This window comes from Staurois parvus, unplaced genomic scaffold, assembly GCF_062004578.1.
Source record: "Staurois parvus isolate SC_StPar_1 unplaced genomic scaffold, SC_StPar_1.0 ptg000013l, whole genome shotgun sequence".
Taxonomy (NCBI): Eukaryota; Metazoa; Chordata; class Amphibia; order Anura; family Ranidae; genus Staurois; species Staurois parvus.
The window spans coordinates 3,201,168-3,219,178 of NW_028317809.1; the positions used below are offsets into that span (position 1 = coordinate 3,201,168).

At 43.3% G+C, this 18,011-nt stretch overlaps 1 protein-coding gene and 1 long non-coding RNA gene across 3 annotated transcripts in view; one reads left to right on the plus strand and one right to left on the minus strand.

The window, feature by feature from the left end:
* Positions 1-16,588, plus strand: part of LOC149473576 (uncharacterized) — a 108,848-nt gene extending 92,260 nt beyond the window's left edge. For both annotated transcript variants that reach the window (XR_016312419.1, XR_016312418.1), the window contains 2 exons: positions 10,242-10,296; positions 15,560-16,588. This is a non-coding gene — a long non-coding RNA (uncharacterized LOC149473576). The remainder of the gene's footprint in view (positions 1-10,241; positions 10,297-15,559) is intronic.
* The window catches only part of PSD3 (pleckstrin and Sec7 domain containing 3), a 661,118-nt gene that overhangs the window by 608,211 nt on the left and 34,896 nt on the right, over positions 1-18,011 (minus strand). The gene's annotated exons all lie outside the window — the stretch shown is intronic.

Here is an 18,011-nt window from a genome sequence, read left to right on the forward strand (position 1 = left end):
CAGGAATGGACTCGCCAATGGTGGTGGGACTCACCTGCCTTGTGGGCTGCAGTACCACGGCTGGCCAGAGGGTGCTCTCGGCAGCCAGAAGCTCACTCCTGCAATCAAGCCATCACCTGAGGCTGATTGCAGGAGGTGTATTTAAGGAATGGCCAGGCCTGCAGTCAGGGCCTTGGTGTATTGTGCCCATGAGCCCCTGTGCCTGATCCTGTTGTCTGCCTTCCTGATCCCTCTGCCTGACTCCTGACTTTAATAGAACTCTGCCTGCACCGACCCCGTCTATTCCTGACCACTCTCCAGCCTGCTCCTTTGGTACCTTGTCTGCCTGATTGTTCCTGACCCGGCCCGTCTGACTACGTTCTGCCTGCTCCTTTGTGTCTTGTCTGCCCGATGGTTCCTGACCCGGCCTGCCTGACCACTCCACCTCACCAGCCCTGACTGCTCTTGTCTGTGTACATTCCGTTATCAGTTGGAGGTTTGGTTTTGTGTATATTGTGCGTTTTATATTTGTGTATAGCTTTTAATAAATTATATTGTTACACCATACTTGAGCCTGCGTTTCCCTGTGTCAGTTCACACATCTCTGGTCATACCGCGAGCCCTGACAGCAGGAGGATTTTATATATATTCCCTTCTGGGTGATCTATGTACATTGCAAGGATTTTACAAACAATGTTGCAGAATCCTACCTTTTGGTATTCTGAAGAAATAGCAGTTTGTTTGTCAGTGTCCATGTGCAAAATTAATGTGAATGGGAGTGTCTATATAATTATCAATCAGCTGCTTCACCTGCAGGGCTCTGCTTCCCTTTAAACGTGATTTCCATTTGGGAGTATCTCACCAAACATGACATTTTTGTTGCAGGGGATGCCAAAATCTGACTTGTATTTTAGTGTAGACTTCTGGAGAAATCAGTAATCCAATCACACAAGCAGGAAGTGACATTTCTGGGGGGCATTCTGTACACAGAATGCCTCCAGGTTGCCACATTGCATTTTACAGAAAATTACAGATTTTCAGATAGAAAAGGAAAGGTAATTTTTAATAACATTCAATTATATAATAGGACTTGTGTAGCAACTGTATATACTATATTCATTTTTTTATTTGCAATTGTTTCCCACAAAAGTCGAGTTACCCTTTAAGTTACCCTCATTATAAACATCTGATGAGCTACACAGTAACCAAAGAGCAGAAGCAAATTTTCATGCAGCAAATAGTTTATACAAAACTCAGATGTCCTGGCACCCAGCCTTCAAATGAAGTTGCAGTATAGACAGAAACCTGAGGTAGGTAGCAGACAGATAAAGAAATCATGCCAATGATGTCACCACAACTCCAGCCAGGATACATAGGTCAGTATTCAAGCAAAAATACACATCTTTAGAAGGACCTTTGTGCGGGCACTAATCCAGTAAAGTAAAAGTGCTATGGGTTTGTGAATTGGAAGGCTTCAATGAAACACTGGGCCCCTTCAGGTGTAAGGTTTGGTTGCTATCATTACTCTCAAAATAGTTCAGGTGGCTAGCAATGATTGTCTGTGATGGTGACCCAGGTGGGGGCTGTAGAACAAATTCTATATGTACGTCCCACTAAAAAGGCAACAAAAAAAAAAGCCAGATAATAAAATGAGTGATTCCAGAAAGGCTTCTGAACGCTGTTTGTCCTTTTTGGTGGCCCAGCCTTTTTTATGTTGACTTGACAAAGCGCATGTGCGTGAAACACGTCAATAAAGCAACGTCCTCACCACCCTTGACCTGTGACGTAGGCTTCTGGGGTCGGATCCCGTGCAGTGTCCTCTGGCGTCCTAGTACACGGGCCTTGTTTACATCTGGTGCGTCACTTGCAGTGCAAGCGGCCCCAGCCTTTGACACCCACATTGGTTCCAGTCAAAGGGGATTACTGCTATACTTGTGGTACATCTGGATGCCAGCTCCTTTCAGACTCACTGCCACATCAAGGAACATGTAAGTGGAGAGTAACATCCTACGTGGTTGCAGAGTTTTTATTACAATTGTTCTTGAGCCGGATTACTGGCCTTACTGGATGTCAATAAAACGTTATAATATGATTAAGCTGATGGTGTTTGCTGCTTTTCAACAATAGTTGGATATACAGACTGGTTAAGCTCAATACGATCTAATTGGGAACCCTAGGCGCTTTGGATTATTATCTTTCTGCTTTTTCTTTCCATATTCCAGTGGTTTATCTATAGCAGCTGTGGATTTTCCCTGGAGTCCCATTGGGGTTTATTCCCAGGACTATATATGTGTAGACCAGTGGTTCTCAACCTTTCTAATGCCGCGACCCCTTAATACAGTTCCTCATGTTGTGGTGACCCCCAACCATAAAATTATTTTCGTTGCTACTTCATAACTGTAATTTTGCAGTGGGAGGAATAGTGCCCCATCATTGGTATCAGTGGGAGGAATAGTGCCCCATCATTGGTGTCAGTGGGAGGAATAGTGTCCCATCATTGGTGTCAGTGGGAGGAATAGTGCCACGTCATTGGTGTCAGTGGGAGGAATAGTGTCCCGTCACTGATGTCAATGGGAGGAATAGTGCCCCATCGTAGGTGTCAGTGGGGGGAATATTGCCCCATCGTTGGTGTCAGTGGGAGGAATAGTGCCCCATCGTTGGTGTCAGTGGGGGGAGGAATAGTGCCCCATCGTTGGTGTCAGTGGGGGGAGGAATAGTGCCCCATCGTTGGTGTCAGTGGGGGGAGGAATAGTGCCCCATCGTTGGTGTCAGTGGGGGGAGGAATAGTGCCCCATCGTTGGTGTCAGTGGGGGGAGGAATAGTGCCCCATCGTTGGTGTCAGTGGGGGGAGGAATAGTGCCCCATCGTTGGTGTCAGTGGGGGGAGGAATAGTGCCCCATCGTTGGTGTCAGTGGGGGGAGGAATAGTGCCCCATCGTTGGTGTCAGTGGGGGGAGGAATAGTGCCCCATCGTTGGTGTCAGTGGGGGGAGGAATAGTGCCCCATCGTTGGTGTCAGTGGGGGGAGGAATAGTGCCCCATCGTTGGTGTCAGTGGGGGGAGGAATAGTGCCCCATCGTTGGTGTCAGTGGGGGGAGGAATAGTGCCCCATCGTTGGTGTCAGTGGGGGGAGGAATAGTGCCCCATCGTTGGTGTCAGTGGGGGGAGGAATAGTGCCCCATCGTTGGTGTCAGTGGGGGGAGGAATAGTGCCCCATCGTTGGTGTCAGTGGGGGGAGGAATAGTGCCCCATCGTTGGTGTCAGTGGGGGGAGGAATAGTGCCCCATCGTTGGTGTCAGTGGGGGGAGGAATAGTGCCCCATCGTTGGTGTCAGTGGGGGGAGGAATAGTGCCCCATCGTTGGTGTCAGTGGGGGGAGGAATAGTGCCCCATCGTTGGTGTCAGTGGGGGGAGGAATAGTGCCCCATCGTTGGTGTCAGTGGGGGGAGGAATAGTGCCCCATCGTTGGTAATAGTGACACCAATGATCACTGGTGTCAGTGGGAGGAAAAGTGCCCCATCACTGGTGTCAGTGGGAGGAAAAGTGCCCCATCATTGGTGTCAGTGGGAGGAATAGTGCCCCATCACTGGTGTCAGTGGGAGGAATAGTGCCCCATCATTGGTGTCAGTGGGGGGAATACGGCCCCATTATTGGTGTCAGTGGGAGGAATAGTGCCCCATCGTTGGTGTCAGTGGGAGGAATAGTGCCCCATCGTTGGTGTCAGTGGGAGGAATAGTGCCCCATCGTTGGTGTCAGTGGGAGGAATAGTGCCCCATCGTTGGTGTCAGTGGGAGGAATAGTGCCCCATCGTTGGTGTCAGTGGGAGGAATAGTGCCCCATCGTTGGTGTCAGTGGGAGGAATAGTGCCCCATCGTTGGTGTCAGTGGGAGGAATAGTGCCCCATCGTTGGTGTCAGTGGGAGGAATAGTGCCCCATCGTTGGTGTCAGTGGGAGGAATAGTGCCCCATCGTTGGTGTCAGTGGGAGGAATAGTGCCCCATCGTTGGTGTCAGTGGGAGGAATAGTGCCCCATCGTTGGTGTCAGTGGGAGGAATAGTGCCCCATCGTTGGTGTCAGTGGGAGGAATAGTGCCCCATCATTGGTATCAGTGGGAGGAATAGTGCCCCCATCATTGGTGTCAGGGGGAGCAATAGTGCCCCATCGTTGGCGTCAGGGGGAGCAATAGTGCCCCAACGTTGGCGTCAGTGGGAGGAATAGTGCCCCATCGTTGGCGTCAGTGGGAGGAATAGTGCCCCATCGTTGGTGTCAGTGGGAGGAATAGTGCCCCATCGTTGGTGTCAGTGGGAGGAATAGTGCCCCATCGTTGGCGTCAGTGGGAGGAATAGTGCCCCATCGTTGGTGTCAGTGGGAGGAATAGTGCCCCATCGTTGGTGTCAGTGGGAGGAATAGTGCCCCATCGTTGGTGTCAGTGGGAGGAATAGTGCCCCATCGTTGGTGTCAGTGGGAGGAATAGTGCCCCATCGTTGGTATCAGTGGGAGGAATAGTGCCCCCATCATTGGTGTCAGGGGGAGCAATAGTGCCCCATCGTTGGCGTCAGGGGGAGCAATAGTGCCCCAACGTTGGCGTCAGTGGGAGGAATAGTGCCCCATCGTTGGCGTCAGTGGGAGGAATAGTGCCCCATCGTTGGCGTCAGTGGGAGGAATAGTGCCCCATCGTTGGCGTCAGTGGGAGGAATAGTGCCCCATCGTTGGCGTCAGTGGGAGGAATAGTGCCCCATCGTTGGTGTCAGTGGGAGGAATAGTGCCCCATCGTTGGTGTCAGTGGGAGGAATAGTGCCCCATCGTTGGTGTCAGTGGGAGGAATAGTGCCCCATCGTTGGTGTCAGTGGGAGGAATAGTGCCCCATCGTTGGTGTCAGTGGGAGGAATAGTGCCCCATCGTTGGTGTCAGTGGGGGGAGGAATAGTGCCCCATCGTTGGTGTCAGTGGGGGGAGGAATAGTGCCTCATCGTTGGTGTCAGTGGGGGGAGGAATAGTGCCCCATCGTTGGTAATAGTGACACCAATGATTGGGCACTATTCCTCCCACTGACACCAATGATACTTACCTTGCTGACCCCTGCTCCAGCCTGGGCTCGCTCGCTCCCTCCCTCTCCCATGGTACAAACACTTACCGGTCAGATGGCTTCCTTCTCCGGCCGCTTTCCTCCTCTTCACTCGCTCGTGCTTCGCGGTGCCGCTCGGCTCCTCCTTTCCAAGCTCCACCTCCTCGCCGGTGATTGGCCGCCTGTGTGCCTCTCTTGAGCTACAGTTCTGGCGGCCAATCACCGACGAAGGATTGATCCCGGGGGTGTGTCCAGATGACAGGGACGGCATGTCATCCCGCCCACACCTGCAGACGGATCAAGGAGCGGTGTCTCGGTTCCTAAGGCCATCGGAAATATGTGTTTTCCGATGGTCTTAGGCGACCCCTGGGAAAGCGTTGTTCGACCCCCAAAGGGGTCGCGACCCCCAGGTTGAGAACCGCTGGTGTAGACCTTGGCGCTGGACCTTATTGGATATTTTTAGACAACCTTTTTTGTAGCATGTAGAATTATGTTTAATTTAAGGAACATCAGTTATCAGTAGAAACAAGGAGTTGTACCACCTGGCTAATGCATGTCTTGGACTAAGAAACAAAGTTCCAAAGAATCTGCAAGAGTTATTCATCTTGACCTTCAACGTTAGTTGTTAGGGCTCATGTACAGTGCAGCTGATAAACTCACATTTAGGCGCTAATCAGCGTTTTTTACAGCAGCCACTGAACTCACCCTAATGTTTTCCTATGTGTCCAAGTACATATCTTCGTTTACAGTCGTTTACAGGCAGTCATTTTTTTGAATGCATCAAACTTGCGTTCAGCAGTCGCTTTTATCAGCGTTTCAAATGCAAAACGCTTGTAAACGTGGAAAATCATGTTTGTAAGCATTTGAAATGTTTTTTTTTTAACTCTTCCAGTTCCCCATGCTGTCCAAAGCCTTTTTTCATAATGAAAAATGCATGTAAAACATTTTCAAGGTGCTCGAATGGACAAAACTCTGTACACAGGATGTTCCTACCAAGCTTGTCACACATTGTAATGACCAATTCACACCTCAGACTTCTCCCACCCTTGGAAACAAAAGATATGTTAATGACCATTCAAACCTCAAATTCCTCATGAAGACCCCCTGCCAGGAGGCCTTAATGACTCATTTCACTAGCCATCTGTCCCACACTTGGAAACAAAAGAAATGTTAATGAGCAACTCACACCTAGCTAATGTCGACACATTCTGCTGTGTCTGCTTCTACTCTGTGTATTTCTCTGAAACAGTCTGAAATAGTTAATAATGTACCCCTTTTCAGCTCATTCTGGGCATTTGGGAGGTTCTCCTGTGCTTATCTTTAAAAAACGCTTCTAAACGCAAACGCACATAAATGCATTATGCAAACGTGGCTAAACAGACTTTTTTAACCTACATTTTCCAGCAGTCAATTTCCATCGTTTAGAAGTGTCCCATGTACATGTGGCTTGTAAAAAAAAAAAAAAAAATTATTTGGCCATAGACTATAAAAAAACACATATAGTGATCTTACCAAGCTCAAGTTGCTGCCACCATCATCTTACTTTTCTTTGCATAACTGCCAACAGTGACACTAAAATACATACTTGTATAACAACGGATTGTGTAGTATATGGCTTTGTAATGCAAGCAGATTGTGTATGATGGGTAGTAACAAGCAAGAATAATTAAATGCAAAGGTATCCTTGCAGGCACGACATCTCTCATAGAAACCACAGAAACACAGGCAGGACATCTCTCATTGAAACCACAGACCCAGCCATAAGGAGGATACTCTCACTCTTTGACATTAAGCTCCATAAACAACAACAAATAAGCTAAGGAGACCTTAAAATATACATATCAAAATGTGCCAAAAGCTGGATGTGTGAATTAGGGCTGCAACTAATGATCATTTTCATAATCGATTAGATGGCCGATTATGGTTTTGATTAATCAGATAAAACCTCAAAAAAGTACGTGTGTAATTTAGTTATTATGTAACGTTTAACAAACTTGCCCTCCTGCAAATTTTACCCCCTTCATGACCAGGTAATTTTTTACTATTTGGCGCTGCGCTACTTTAACTGACAATAGTGCAGTCATGCAACACTGTACCCAAATGAAATTTATATAATTTTTTCACAAACAGAGCTTTCTTTTGGTGGTATTTGATCACCACTGGGTTTTTCTACTTTTTATTACATAAACAAAAAAAGACTGAAAAAAAACAATACTTTTTATTTTCTGTTATAAAACATATCCAATAGAATAATTAAAAAAAATAAAAAATTTTCATAAATTTAGTACAAAATGTATTCTGCTACTGTGTGCTAACAGTGCTTGGTGCATTCACCATGTGTTGTTTTTACTAAGGGATGTGCCGCTTTTTATTCCCTGCTTTGCACAGCACAGGACAGAGCTCTGTGTTTACATTCACAGAGCTCTGTCCTGTCTTCCTCTTCACTGATCAGCTGGTCCTGGCCAGCAATAATTTATTTTTTTTAAACAACAATTGTGTCATACTTACCTGCTCTGTGCACAGAGCAGCCCTAAATCTCCTCTTCAGGGGTCCCCCACGGGGGTTTCTGGCTCCTCCTGCTGTCAGGGTGCCCCCATAGAAAGTTGCAAAGTGTAGTATAGATTGCCCCTATAGCAGTGGCGTCCCGAGGCAGGTGTGGTCCGCACCGGGTGACACCGACCGCACGGGGTGACACCGGACCCGCTCCACAAAAAGGTAAGTTGTAAAGAAAGCCAACGATCCCCGCAGGATGGATTGGATCTGCGGATTGCGCATAATAGAATGGAGTCCAATCCATTATGCTCAATCCGCAGATCCGACCCATTCTGCAGGGATCGTCGGAGGGGGTGTCACCAAGTGTTACAGCACTGGGTGACACGAACCCTAGGGACGCCTCTGCCCTATAGCAAGGTAAAAAAAAACTTCTGCCTTTACAATCACTATCTTCCTTCTGCTGCCCAGGACTACATGTCCCACAAATTATAATCGATTATGTCAATTAGTTGTTTCAGCCCTAGTGTGAACAAACAAAATATTCATATGCAATGTCTGTGGCCTAAAAAGATTCTAAAATAGATTATTTTAATCTTGATTGTACTAAATAATATAATATAGATATATGAAATCACTATATACATTCCCTAGTAAACACACACAGGTGGTGAAGAAGGCAAATCCCTGCTGTCAAAGTGACAAGTTCTTAGTTTCCACCTAAAATAAACATAAGGAAAGCCCCCTGATTAAAGAATCTCAAACAAGAAAGTCTTTAATCAAGAAATCCCTAATACAGATACTAATTACAAGCTTGGACATATGTGTCAATACAACCCTGCTGTAACCTGGGATGGTTGAGACCCAGCACTGGCTGGTCTATTTAGGCTGAAGGAACTGCTCCACGTGCTAGAAAGATAAATGATATCAAGATGGCTGCTGCATAATGTTGTTTTAAAACACTCCTCCTTCCAAACACATTCACAGATATAGAGAGAGAAAAAATATCAACTCAGCATTTTACTTTAATTATAATTGCAGGAAACCATTTAAAAATTGCCGGAAAATACATAATTATGATATTAATTAAAAAACACGCATCTTACACAGGTTCTCATAAGAAATGCATAAGAATCCTCCAAAGAGACAATTCCTCAAACACATAAAATACGAGCCTTTCTACTTTTGTGAAAATACAGACAGCTTGCACACACTTAGGAAATATGATAATGAGCCAGATAGAAGCAAAGCATATGGTGAAGCCTCGGGGTATAATCAGACAGAACATGCAGTTTGCTAAACTGATTTTCATTGACATTTAGCAATACAGCACGGTGTAATGGCAGACAATGCATCCTAAATTATATAACAGCTCTACTCTCAGCTGACCTTTCATGGTCACTTACTGGACTTTACAATCTGCAAATGTGAAGTCATATAAAGCTAACTTCCTTATCTCATATAATCTGGCTACTGTCAGTCCCTCCTCTTTTGGATACAGAATCTTTCAGCCTAAATCACTCTTCCTTCTCAATAGTGCCTTTTGTCATCTAATGTAATAATAAACAAGATGCATAAACAAGAGAAATGCACAATTTAAATAATTGACAATTTACATGTGTTTATTTGTTTTTTTATACTAATGTAATCACAGTTGTATGTATTAGTATACACTATTATAAAGATCAAAAAATAGTGATGTTGCTTATAGCTTCCAATCAAGTTTTTTTTCAAACCTGCTGCAAAAATATGAAGGAAAAAGTGTAGTGATTCCTCCTGCACTAAATGAACGCAACCTAGACAAAGCTGCTAGCACCCCAACCTTATACCTCTAAAAAGGATAATACAAATAGTGTACATATGATGCAGCGCTAAATTTAAATATAAATATAAAGTGCACTAAATACAATAAATAAATCAGATAAATACCAACATACGAATCCCAAAATAGGGAACTTAAATTAAAGTGCAAAAATTCTTAAAGTGCAATTGAATGAATAACTAAAAAATGGGTCATAATTCTAGACCCTAAATACTGTGAAAAACTACAAACTCCCAAATCCGGGATAATACACACCAATAGTGTAAACAAGGTGCATCCCTACAAATGGGATAAATACAAAGTGATAAGTGCCAAAACAAAAATATGTGTATACACTATACACACAGTAAAAAACACAAAAACAATCTTAAGTGTAGTGAACCAACATCATATATGTAGTGAAACAAATAAAGTGAAACACTAATTCAAAAAAAAGCAGCAAAAAGTCCTTTTTGAGTCCAAATATTAGTGCTGTGGGAATCCTCCACACTAAAACAGACAGTGCTCTACTCTTAACAAGGAACTGGTGTCGTGTGGTGTGCACATCACACGACACCAGTTCCTTGTTAAGAGTGGAGCACACCACACGACACCAGTTCCTTGTTAAGAGTGGAGCACCATTTTTAGTTATTCATTCAATTGCACTTTAAGGATTTTTGCACTTTAATTTAAGTTCCCCATTTTGGGATCCGTATGCTGGTATTTATCTGATTTATTGTATTTAGTGCACTTTATATTTATATTTAAATTTAGCACTGCACCATATGTACACTAAAAACATGAAGTTAATTATTATGGACTATCACAACTGTTTATTTAAAAAAATACATATATATTATCATTTTAAGTGATTTTTCTTTTTCATTTATTGCACATCATTTTTGTTGCAGGTGCAGCCTTTGCATGGGAACAAATGGAATTGCTTCTAGGCATGCACAGTACAAGGTGAGCTCAGCTGGAATAGATTCAGGCAAAATGTAGAAAACATGGGTGGTGAGGCATGTACTGAAAAGTACTGATAAAAGCATAGTTATGCGTGACACTGTACGTTAACAAGTCCAGTATAGTGTAGATAGAGTAACTAATAAATAAAAGGATATTGAAAGTGACATACCTAATGTATTGGACACTTAGCCCTCGTTCACACTGAATGCGGCTTTGAAATCTCACTGCTTCACTTGAAGCAGCGCGATTTAAAAGCTGCTGGTCAATGTGATGTTATGTTTGGCTTGCCTGATATCTGTGCGACTTCATGTACAGATGTCTATGTAAGTTGCACATGAAATATTCAAAAATAGTTCAAAATCCTCACTTCACCAATTTGAATGGTTCCATAGATCACATGACAAATCACATTGGGGTGAACGGGGGCTTTAAGCCAGATCATTTTTGTTTGTTTAGTTGGGGTCTTTTTCTTGTTTAACAACCCCCTTCCCGCTTTCAGTGCTGAAATGATCTGAGGACATTTACATAATTAAAAGTACCGGTGTACCTCGGTTTTCAAACGCCTTGGTTAACTTAATTTTCAGTACCGAATGAAAATCCATTAAAAATAATGCCCTGGTTTACACATTTGTTTATGATTTTTTTTCACAATACGAAGTGTATGTCAGTGCCAATTTTTAAATGCAATTGCCTGCTTTTTTTTTTCTTCACTGTAGCTCACATAATAAACTGTCACTTTCCCCAGAGTTAAAGGAAGCTTTGTTTCTTTTAAGAAACTAAAATGAAACATTGTTTCTTTTAACTTGGGGAAATAAACTAAAAGGAAACGTTCTTTTAGCTGGGGGGAAAGTAACAGCTGAATCTCTGAGCTATAGTGAAGAAAAAAAAAAAAGTGGGAATTACATTTAAAAACCGGTACCATAATAAATTGAAAACCGGCGTGCTGTCCACCCTCCCATCCACACCAAGCCCTTCGTGTCTGATATGGATTTTGATCAGAACTCCCACACCAAAATGTAAAAAAAAAAAATGACGTGAGCCTCCGCCTCTAAATACATACCAGACCCTTATCCGAGCATGCAGCCTGGTAGGTGAGGAAAGGGGGGGGACGAGCGAACGCCCCCCCTCCTGAACCATACCAGGCCACATGCCATCAAAATGGGGGGGGGGGGTGCTTTGGGGTAGGAGGGCTCCTCCCCAAAGCACTTTGTCCCCATGTTTATGGGGACAAGGGTCTCTTCCCCACAACCCTGGCCGGTGGTTGTGGGGGTCTGCGGGCAGGGATCTTATCGGAATATCGGCCACCAGATCCCAGCCCCCCCATGTAAAGGAGTATGGGGTACATGGTCTTGATACTCATTCACAAAAAACAAAAAGTGTAGTGTGAAAAAAGACACAACACGGTCTTTCACAAGTCCTTTATTAAAAGAAAAAACTAAAAAGAATGTCCTCCGCAGTAGATCCAACGTCAATCACGATGCCCACTGCTGACCCGGAAAAAAAAAAAAAAAAGGCTCCGCTTCCGACGTTGGCCCCCGCCATCTGTCTGCTCCAGTGGTTTGACAGTTCTTAAATAGGGTAAGGTAAGGGGCGGGGCCACCACGCATGTGACCCCACCCCATGTGACATTTTTTCTTGATAAAATAACTCATGCGGTATTTTAGTGGTGTTTACCTTTTTCTGACCTCAGGAACGGATTAATTAGTTTTCATTGCATTCCTGTGGGAAAACGGTGTTTCGGTTTACACATTTTTTGCTATACAAAAAGTCCCGCAGAACGAATTAAATTTCGTAAACCAAGGTATGCCTGTAATAATAATGGTCAGAAAAGAAATGCAGACTGACTCCTTTACATTGGTGTTCTTTGGAGAAATGCCTCCTTATATTGCTCAATGAAGGAGTCCCTTACGCTGAGGTCAATAGGAATGGTGTGCCCTTACATTGGTGGCCATCAGAGAAGTGACCCACTAAATTATGGTCTGCTAAAGAAGTGCCTTTTTACACCTATGTTCAGTGAAAGGAAGACATTAGTGTAACTAATGGCAAAACTGTTATTTTTACCATTTTGAATAGAATATAGGGGGTCAGTTTTTTGGGGGTTTTTTGCCATCTGTGTCCTATTGTGAGATGTTCCTTCACTTCCTGTCCAATAGCCAAAGACAGGCAGTGAGAGGAAGTAAGGGAATCCCAGAGTGTTACCAGAACTAGTGTCTCTTTTGGAAGATTTCCCCTCTATTACTTTTCTGGAAACAACCCAAAATTTGTGATTTTCTTTACTTTCACTTTCAATTATAACAGTAAACAGGACAAATAGAGAGGATGAATCTCCCTAACAAAGAGACAGACAGGGATAAAAACTGACAGGTGTTCTAATCCTTCTCCACTCTGTCCAAAATTAAAAAAAAAAAAAAAAAAAAAAAAGTTTTTGCTTTTCGTTACACCTGAAGTTGACGGTCATTTGAAAGAATGGCCCATTTTATAGGGGGTCAGTGGGAATACTGCCACCCTTACGGACAACAGAAAAGATCCTTGGTGCCATGTCAATGGCTATGCCAAAAGGGTAACTATACAGGCACCATCAGATGGGACATTAATCAGCCACTGTCCAGAGAGCCCTACCATCCTCTGAAGGAACCCTAGTTTAAAATGACTGGTTAAGTATATGTAAACCCTCACCTTGTAAAAGGTACCCATTCGGTTTAAAATAGAAATGAAAGGCTAAACATTTGTGTATAGATATACAAAAAACATTATAAACACTTTTTTTCACTTTTTTTTATAAGTGATCACATACCCTCTGTTTTCAGCTGCATAAGAGCTTGGAGAGGAGAAACAGCAGCATACTGATCTTCCCAGTGAATAACAGGGGGGGTGTCAGTAGAAGTCTGACCATTAGAGGAGAGCACACTGAGTTCCCAGCATAGCTAGCGAACTAGCCATGCAGTGCTCTCCTGCCAAGTGTGGTCAGTTTTTAATAGAAAAGCAGAGGAACTGGCAGGAACCCCAGGGATTTCATACATAGGAAGCATTACAAAGAGAACAGGATATTTTTATACAAGTACATCGTACAGCACGCACATATCAGGAATATGAAATGTTGGGTTTACATATTGTTTAAGAAGATGAACATATTTGTCAACTCAGATTCTAATTTACTGTAGTCAGAGAAAATCTTGTATGACTATATGACTACAATAAATGTGCCATGCTACATATTGTACATGGTCTGTGCACTTTACCCTGCCATGTTCACTTCACATTTCACATCTGTTATGGACCAGAACAATTTTCATATTTTAGCTTTGGGCTATTAATTCAGAAATAAAGTTGAAAAAACTTATTATACCTAGGAACAATGTATATTTTTTTTTGTAAAAAAATATTGTGACGTTGTTTGCAAATTAATTTTTTTTTTATTTGTGTGCATGTTTTGTTTTAAAAATATTATACACAAATGAGACAAACAAAAGCATAGGAATGTTGTGTTTTAGACCTTGTCTGTGAAAAAACAGCTAGAGCAGGGGTCTCCAAACTTTCTAAACAAAGGGCCAGTTTACTGGGCTATGAGCAGTGGGAGTTGATAATGCCTTATGCTTGGTGGTCAGTGGAAGTAAAAACATTGCATAGCACCCCTGGAGTTAGGTGGAGGAGGAATAGTTCCCAATCATTGGTATTAGTGGGAGGAATAGTGCCACTATCATTGGTGTCCGTCGGGCGGAATAGTGCCCCGTTGTTGGTGCTAGTTGGTGCTACATGCTTTTGGTGTCACTGGGAGGAATGGTATCCCATCTTTGGTGTCAGAGGAAGAATTTATGCTCATTCATCATCGGTGTCAGTGGAAGTAACAATACCCTGTTGTTGATGTCAGAGGGAGGAATAGTTTCCCAAGGGCCAGATCAAGGCAAGCAAAGAGCCGCATATGGCCCGCAGGTTAAATTAGAGACCACTGAGCTAGAGGAAATGAGAAGTCGATAATTAGGAATAACTAAAGTCTCTGTTTGTATTTTTTACCTGCCCATCCTATTACCCCTACAGCTGCATTCTCACTGTTTGTTTGTACTTTACCTTCCTCTAATAACGCTGCAATTCTTTCTTTTAGCCCTTGTAGAAATGTCACTGTGGCCCCAAGTTTCTAAACTCCACAGGATCAAGCGGACACCTTGGGCCTCTCCCAGGGGCGGACTGACAACTCATGGGGCCCCCGGGCAATAGGAGATCATGGGGCCCCTGTGTCTTTGCCCAAACTCAAAAAGGCCTATGAAAAACGGTACCAGGGGCATCTCATGTGGCTCCCTACTGACCCCAGGCCCTCGGGCAGTGCCCGAGTTTCCAAATGGTCAGTCCGCCCCTGGCCTTTCCTACTTTCCTACTGGCACATATGTATGCTTCTCTGATTGGCAGATAACCATCCTGCCCACCCCCCCTACAGCACACATCAGGCCACCCCTAAACAGGGTGACAATGCTGCCATAAATTAATTGCAGATAACATACTGTTGTCAGTCTGCAGTAGAAAGGCCATAGACTGGCAGGATCACCAGGTATTTACTATTAACTATTTTTTTTTGTTTTTTTTTTTAAGTGGTTACATTTGTTAGCAATGCAATTTTAATATATTAAAGTGTCTGGCTGCCACACCAAATTGTCAGAGTTTGCATGTATATGTCAGAGACAGTTATGTGAATCTGTCAGAGCCTGGCACTGAGGTCACAGTGTCCATACCGTACACTCCTTCCTCCCTCCCTGACCACGGCACCTAACATACTGACAGGTCTATGGCTGAGTAGTGCGGTGAGCCAAGCCTACTGAGGAACTGAGAGACTAGTCCCCATCAGGTCCACCTTGTGACTGGTTGACAGCTCACGGCAGCGCAGTTTTCAAATCCGCCCACTGCCACCAGCTATCAGTCAAAAGTAATTTCCCAAATACAGACATTGTTATATTTGAGGTATGATATCACCAGTATCCCTGGCCCTTTGATTATGTTCAACTAGACCCATGTGGGGGGGAAGCTGTCTTATCTCGACAGCTTCCCAGCACAGATAGGCCCCACTCTTAGTACTGGCAAACCTCTGTACTCCAGCTCAGAAATGGACTTCATTACCACCATTTTTCCAAATCTTATCCTAATTCTTTAAAAACCCAGTTGATGCCATAGCAATAGGTTCTTCCAGCAGTGGTAGTTACAAGTACGGTTTGTCTATAGTTGAGTTAACGAGGTGTTAAAGCAGTAGTAAACACCACTGGTGCACTTATATCCACAGGAAAGCTTAAAACAAAGCTCACCTGTAGGTACAAGGAAGGATATTCTCTGTTTGTGCAACTAGTGACGTCACCGACCCATGCCGTCCCTTCAGAGCTTCATGCCGCATCCGTGACTCATGTGCGCATGCATGGTAGTGATGTGATCACGACTCTGCCATTCAAACAACCACAACCCACAAACCCTGAAGGAAGACTGGGTGAATATGGAAGCCCTGTCAGTGGTGACAGTGCGCTGCTGGAGGCCTTTGTTCTAAGGTAGGTATTCATCACATGCATTTTTTTTTTTTTAAGTTTACTACCACTATAAACAGGGGATAAAAAGGACAGTATTTTATTTATTTATTAACAACATTTTGTTCTCACGTTGCAGGTTGGCTACAGTTGAAATAACCAACTGATGACAGGAAAAGGCCATCATCTGCTCATAACAGCTGCAGTTAATTACAGTGTATCCTAATAGTTACTATGGGCTCAATTCACTAAGCTACATTGCGTGTGTTATTTACCATAACAATTGTTATTTTCAGCTATGAGATTGTTATTTTCAGCAATTTTTACTGAAAATAATGATCATTAGAACTTGTGAACTAAGCAAACTTCCTATAGTGTCTCCTGCACATAGCCTGGGAATCAGTCAATGGGTTCAAGGGGGGCATGCACAGTAATTCAATGTGCATGGGGGACTCACTAAATATGTCTTGCGTGGTTGAAGCAGAACTCCAGCTTAAAAGAACATGGAAATTAATACCTCAATAAAATAGAAATTAAAAAACCAGCTGGGGTTATTGTTCACTAATCTGGGGTGTTATAGTTTGCGCCCCCCCCCCCCCAATTATATGATTGCTTACCATTCGTTTACAATGAATGGTATGTAACAAGTAATATGTAATGAATTAATGTAATATAATGTATGTTTTGTGGATATGTGTGTGTGAAGTATTGTTTATATATTTTATGCATCATGAGGAATGGTATTGTAATCTCTTTGTAAATTTATTTTACAAGGACAATAAATCTCATCTAATAAATCTTATCTTGAATTATTGAAATATTCATCTTCAGTCCAGAAATACCCCCCTTCATACCTTTTTTACTGGCACAAGCTATATTCAGTCTCATGGTAAACATTTATTTATTTTATTATAGGTACTTATATAGCGCCATCAATTTACACAGCGTTTTACATATATATATATATATATATTATACATTCACATCAGGATCTAACCCTCAAGGGGTGTACAATCTAAAGTCCCTAACCTACATTCATACATGCACATACCAGGGCTAATTTAGACAGGATTCAATTAACCTACTAGCATGTTTTTGGAGTGTGGGAGGAAACCAGAGTAACTGGAGGAAACCAGAGTAACTGGAGGAAACCCATGCAGGCACAGGGAGAACATGCAAACTCCAGGCAGGTGGTTCCGTTGTTGTGATTCAAACCGACCACCCTAGTACTGCCAGGCAGAAGTGCTAACTATTTAGCCACTGTGCTGCCCACATCATTCAGCTCACTTCCTCTAAACCCAGATTGTTCTCAGTATGTTATTGGACAGTAAAAAGAGAAGCAGCACAGTGATGAGCTCATCTCTCTGTCAATGTGCTTTCTCCTATCAGCATACTTCTTGTCAGCACTTGAACTGATTGGCTCCTTGTACTGCTTCTTCCTCACACTCCAGCTCTGCTCAATGGAGACTGCAAGAGGGAATTACCAGGTCAAATTCAGGTACTTAAAATAGAAGTCTGGGCAAGAAAAAACTGCTTAAAACTGCTCCCAGCCACCTTCTGACACCTTTACTAACTAGCCTGTATAATAAAGATGCTTATACTTGTCTATTCAGAGGGTGCTCTGATCTGTTCACCTGATCAGCTCCCCTGTTTCAGCTAGCAGCGGCTTTAGATGAGAAGACAGACTGCTGAAAACGGATGCCCCATAGTAAGCCTACGAGTGACATCACCACTCAGGCATTCCATCCATTGTCTGCATTCTCTCTTCTTCCTTGAAAGTAGAACATATTAATTTGTCCCTTTAACACCTGGCTAGAGTTTCGCTTTTAATGTAGTCCTATGGGGTGTGCCTAGTAGGTCCTTTTGCATATCAGCTCAGACACTGGCCATAGAGAGATTACTTTTACACAGTTGGCCAGCTGGAATATGTATTGCACTATGTGTGAACTAAAAATCCCTGTGTTTTTATTGCAAAGTTTGCTAGAAAGGGTATATAGGAGTGTGCAGAGGGTTCATCCGGAATTTTTAGCAGGTCTTTGGTGTTCATGTGGCTAAATAATAGCAACAATGTAATTAAGAGGTGGATACTTGTGAAATAGTTAAAGTGGTTGTAAACATCAGACATGAAATATGAACAAAACATATCCCTCTATAGCGTGTACTTGTCGTAATCCAGAGCACTAAGTCTCATTTCTATCTGCTGCCTTGTTCCTCTGCCAT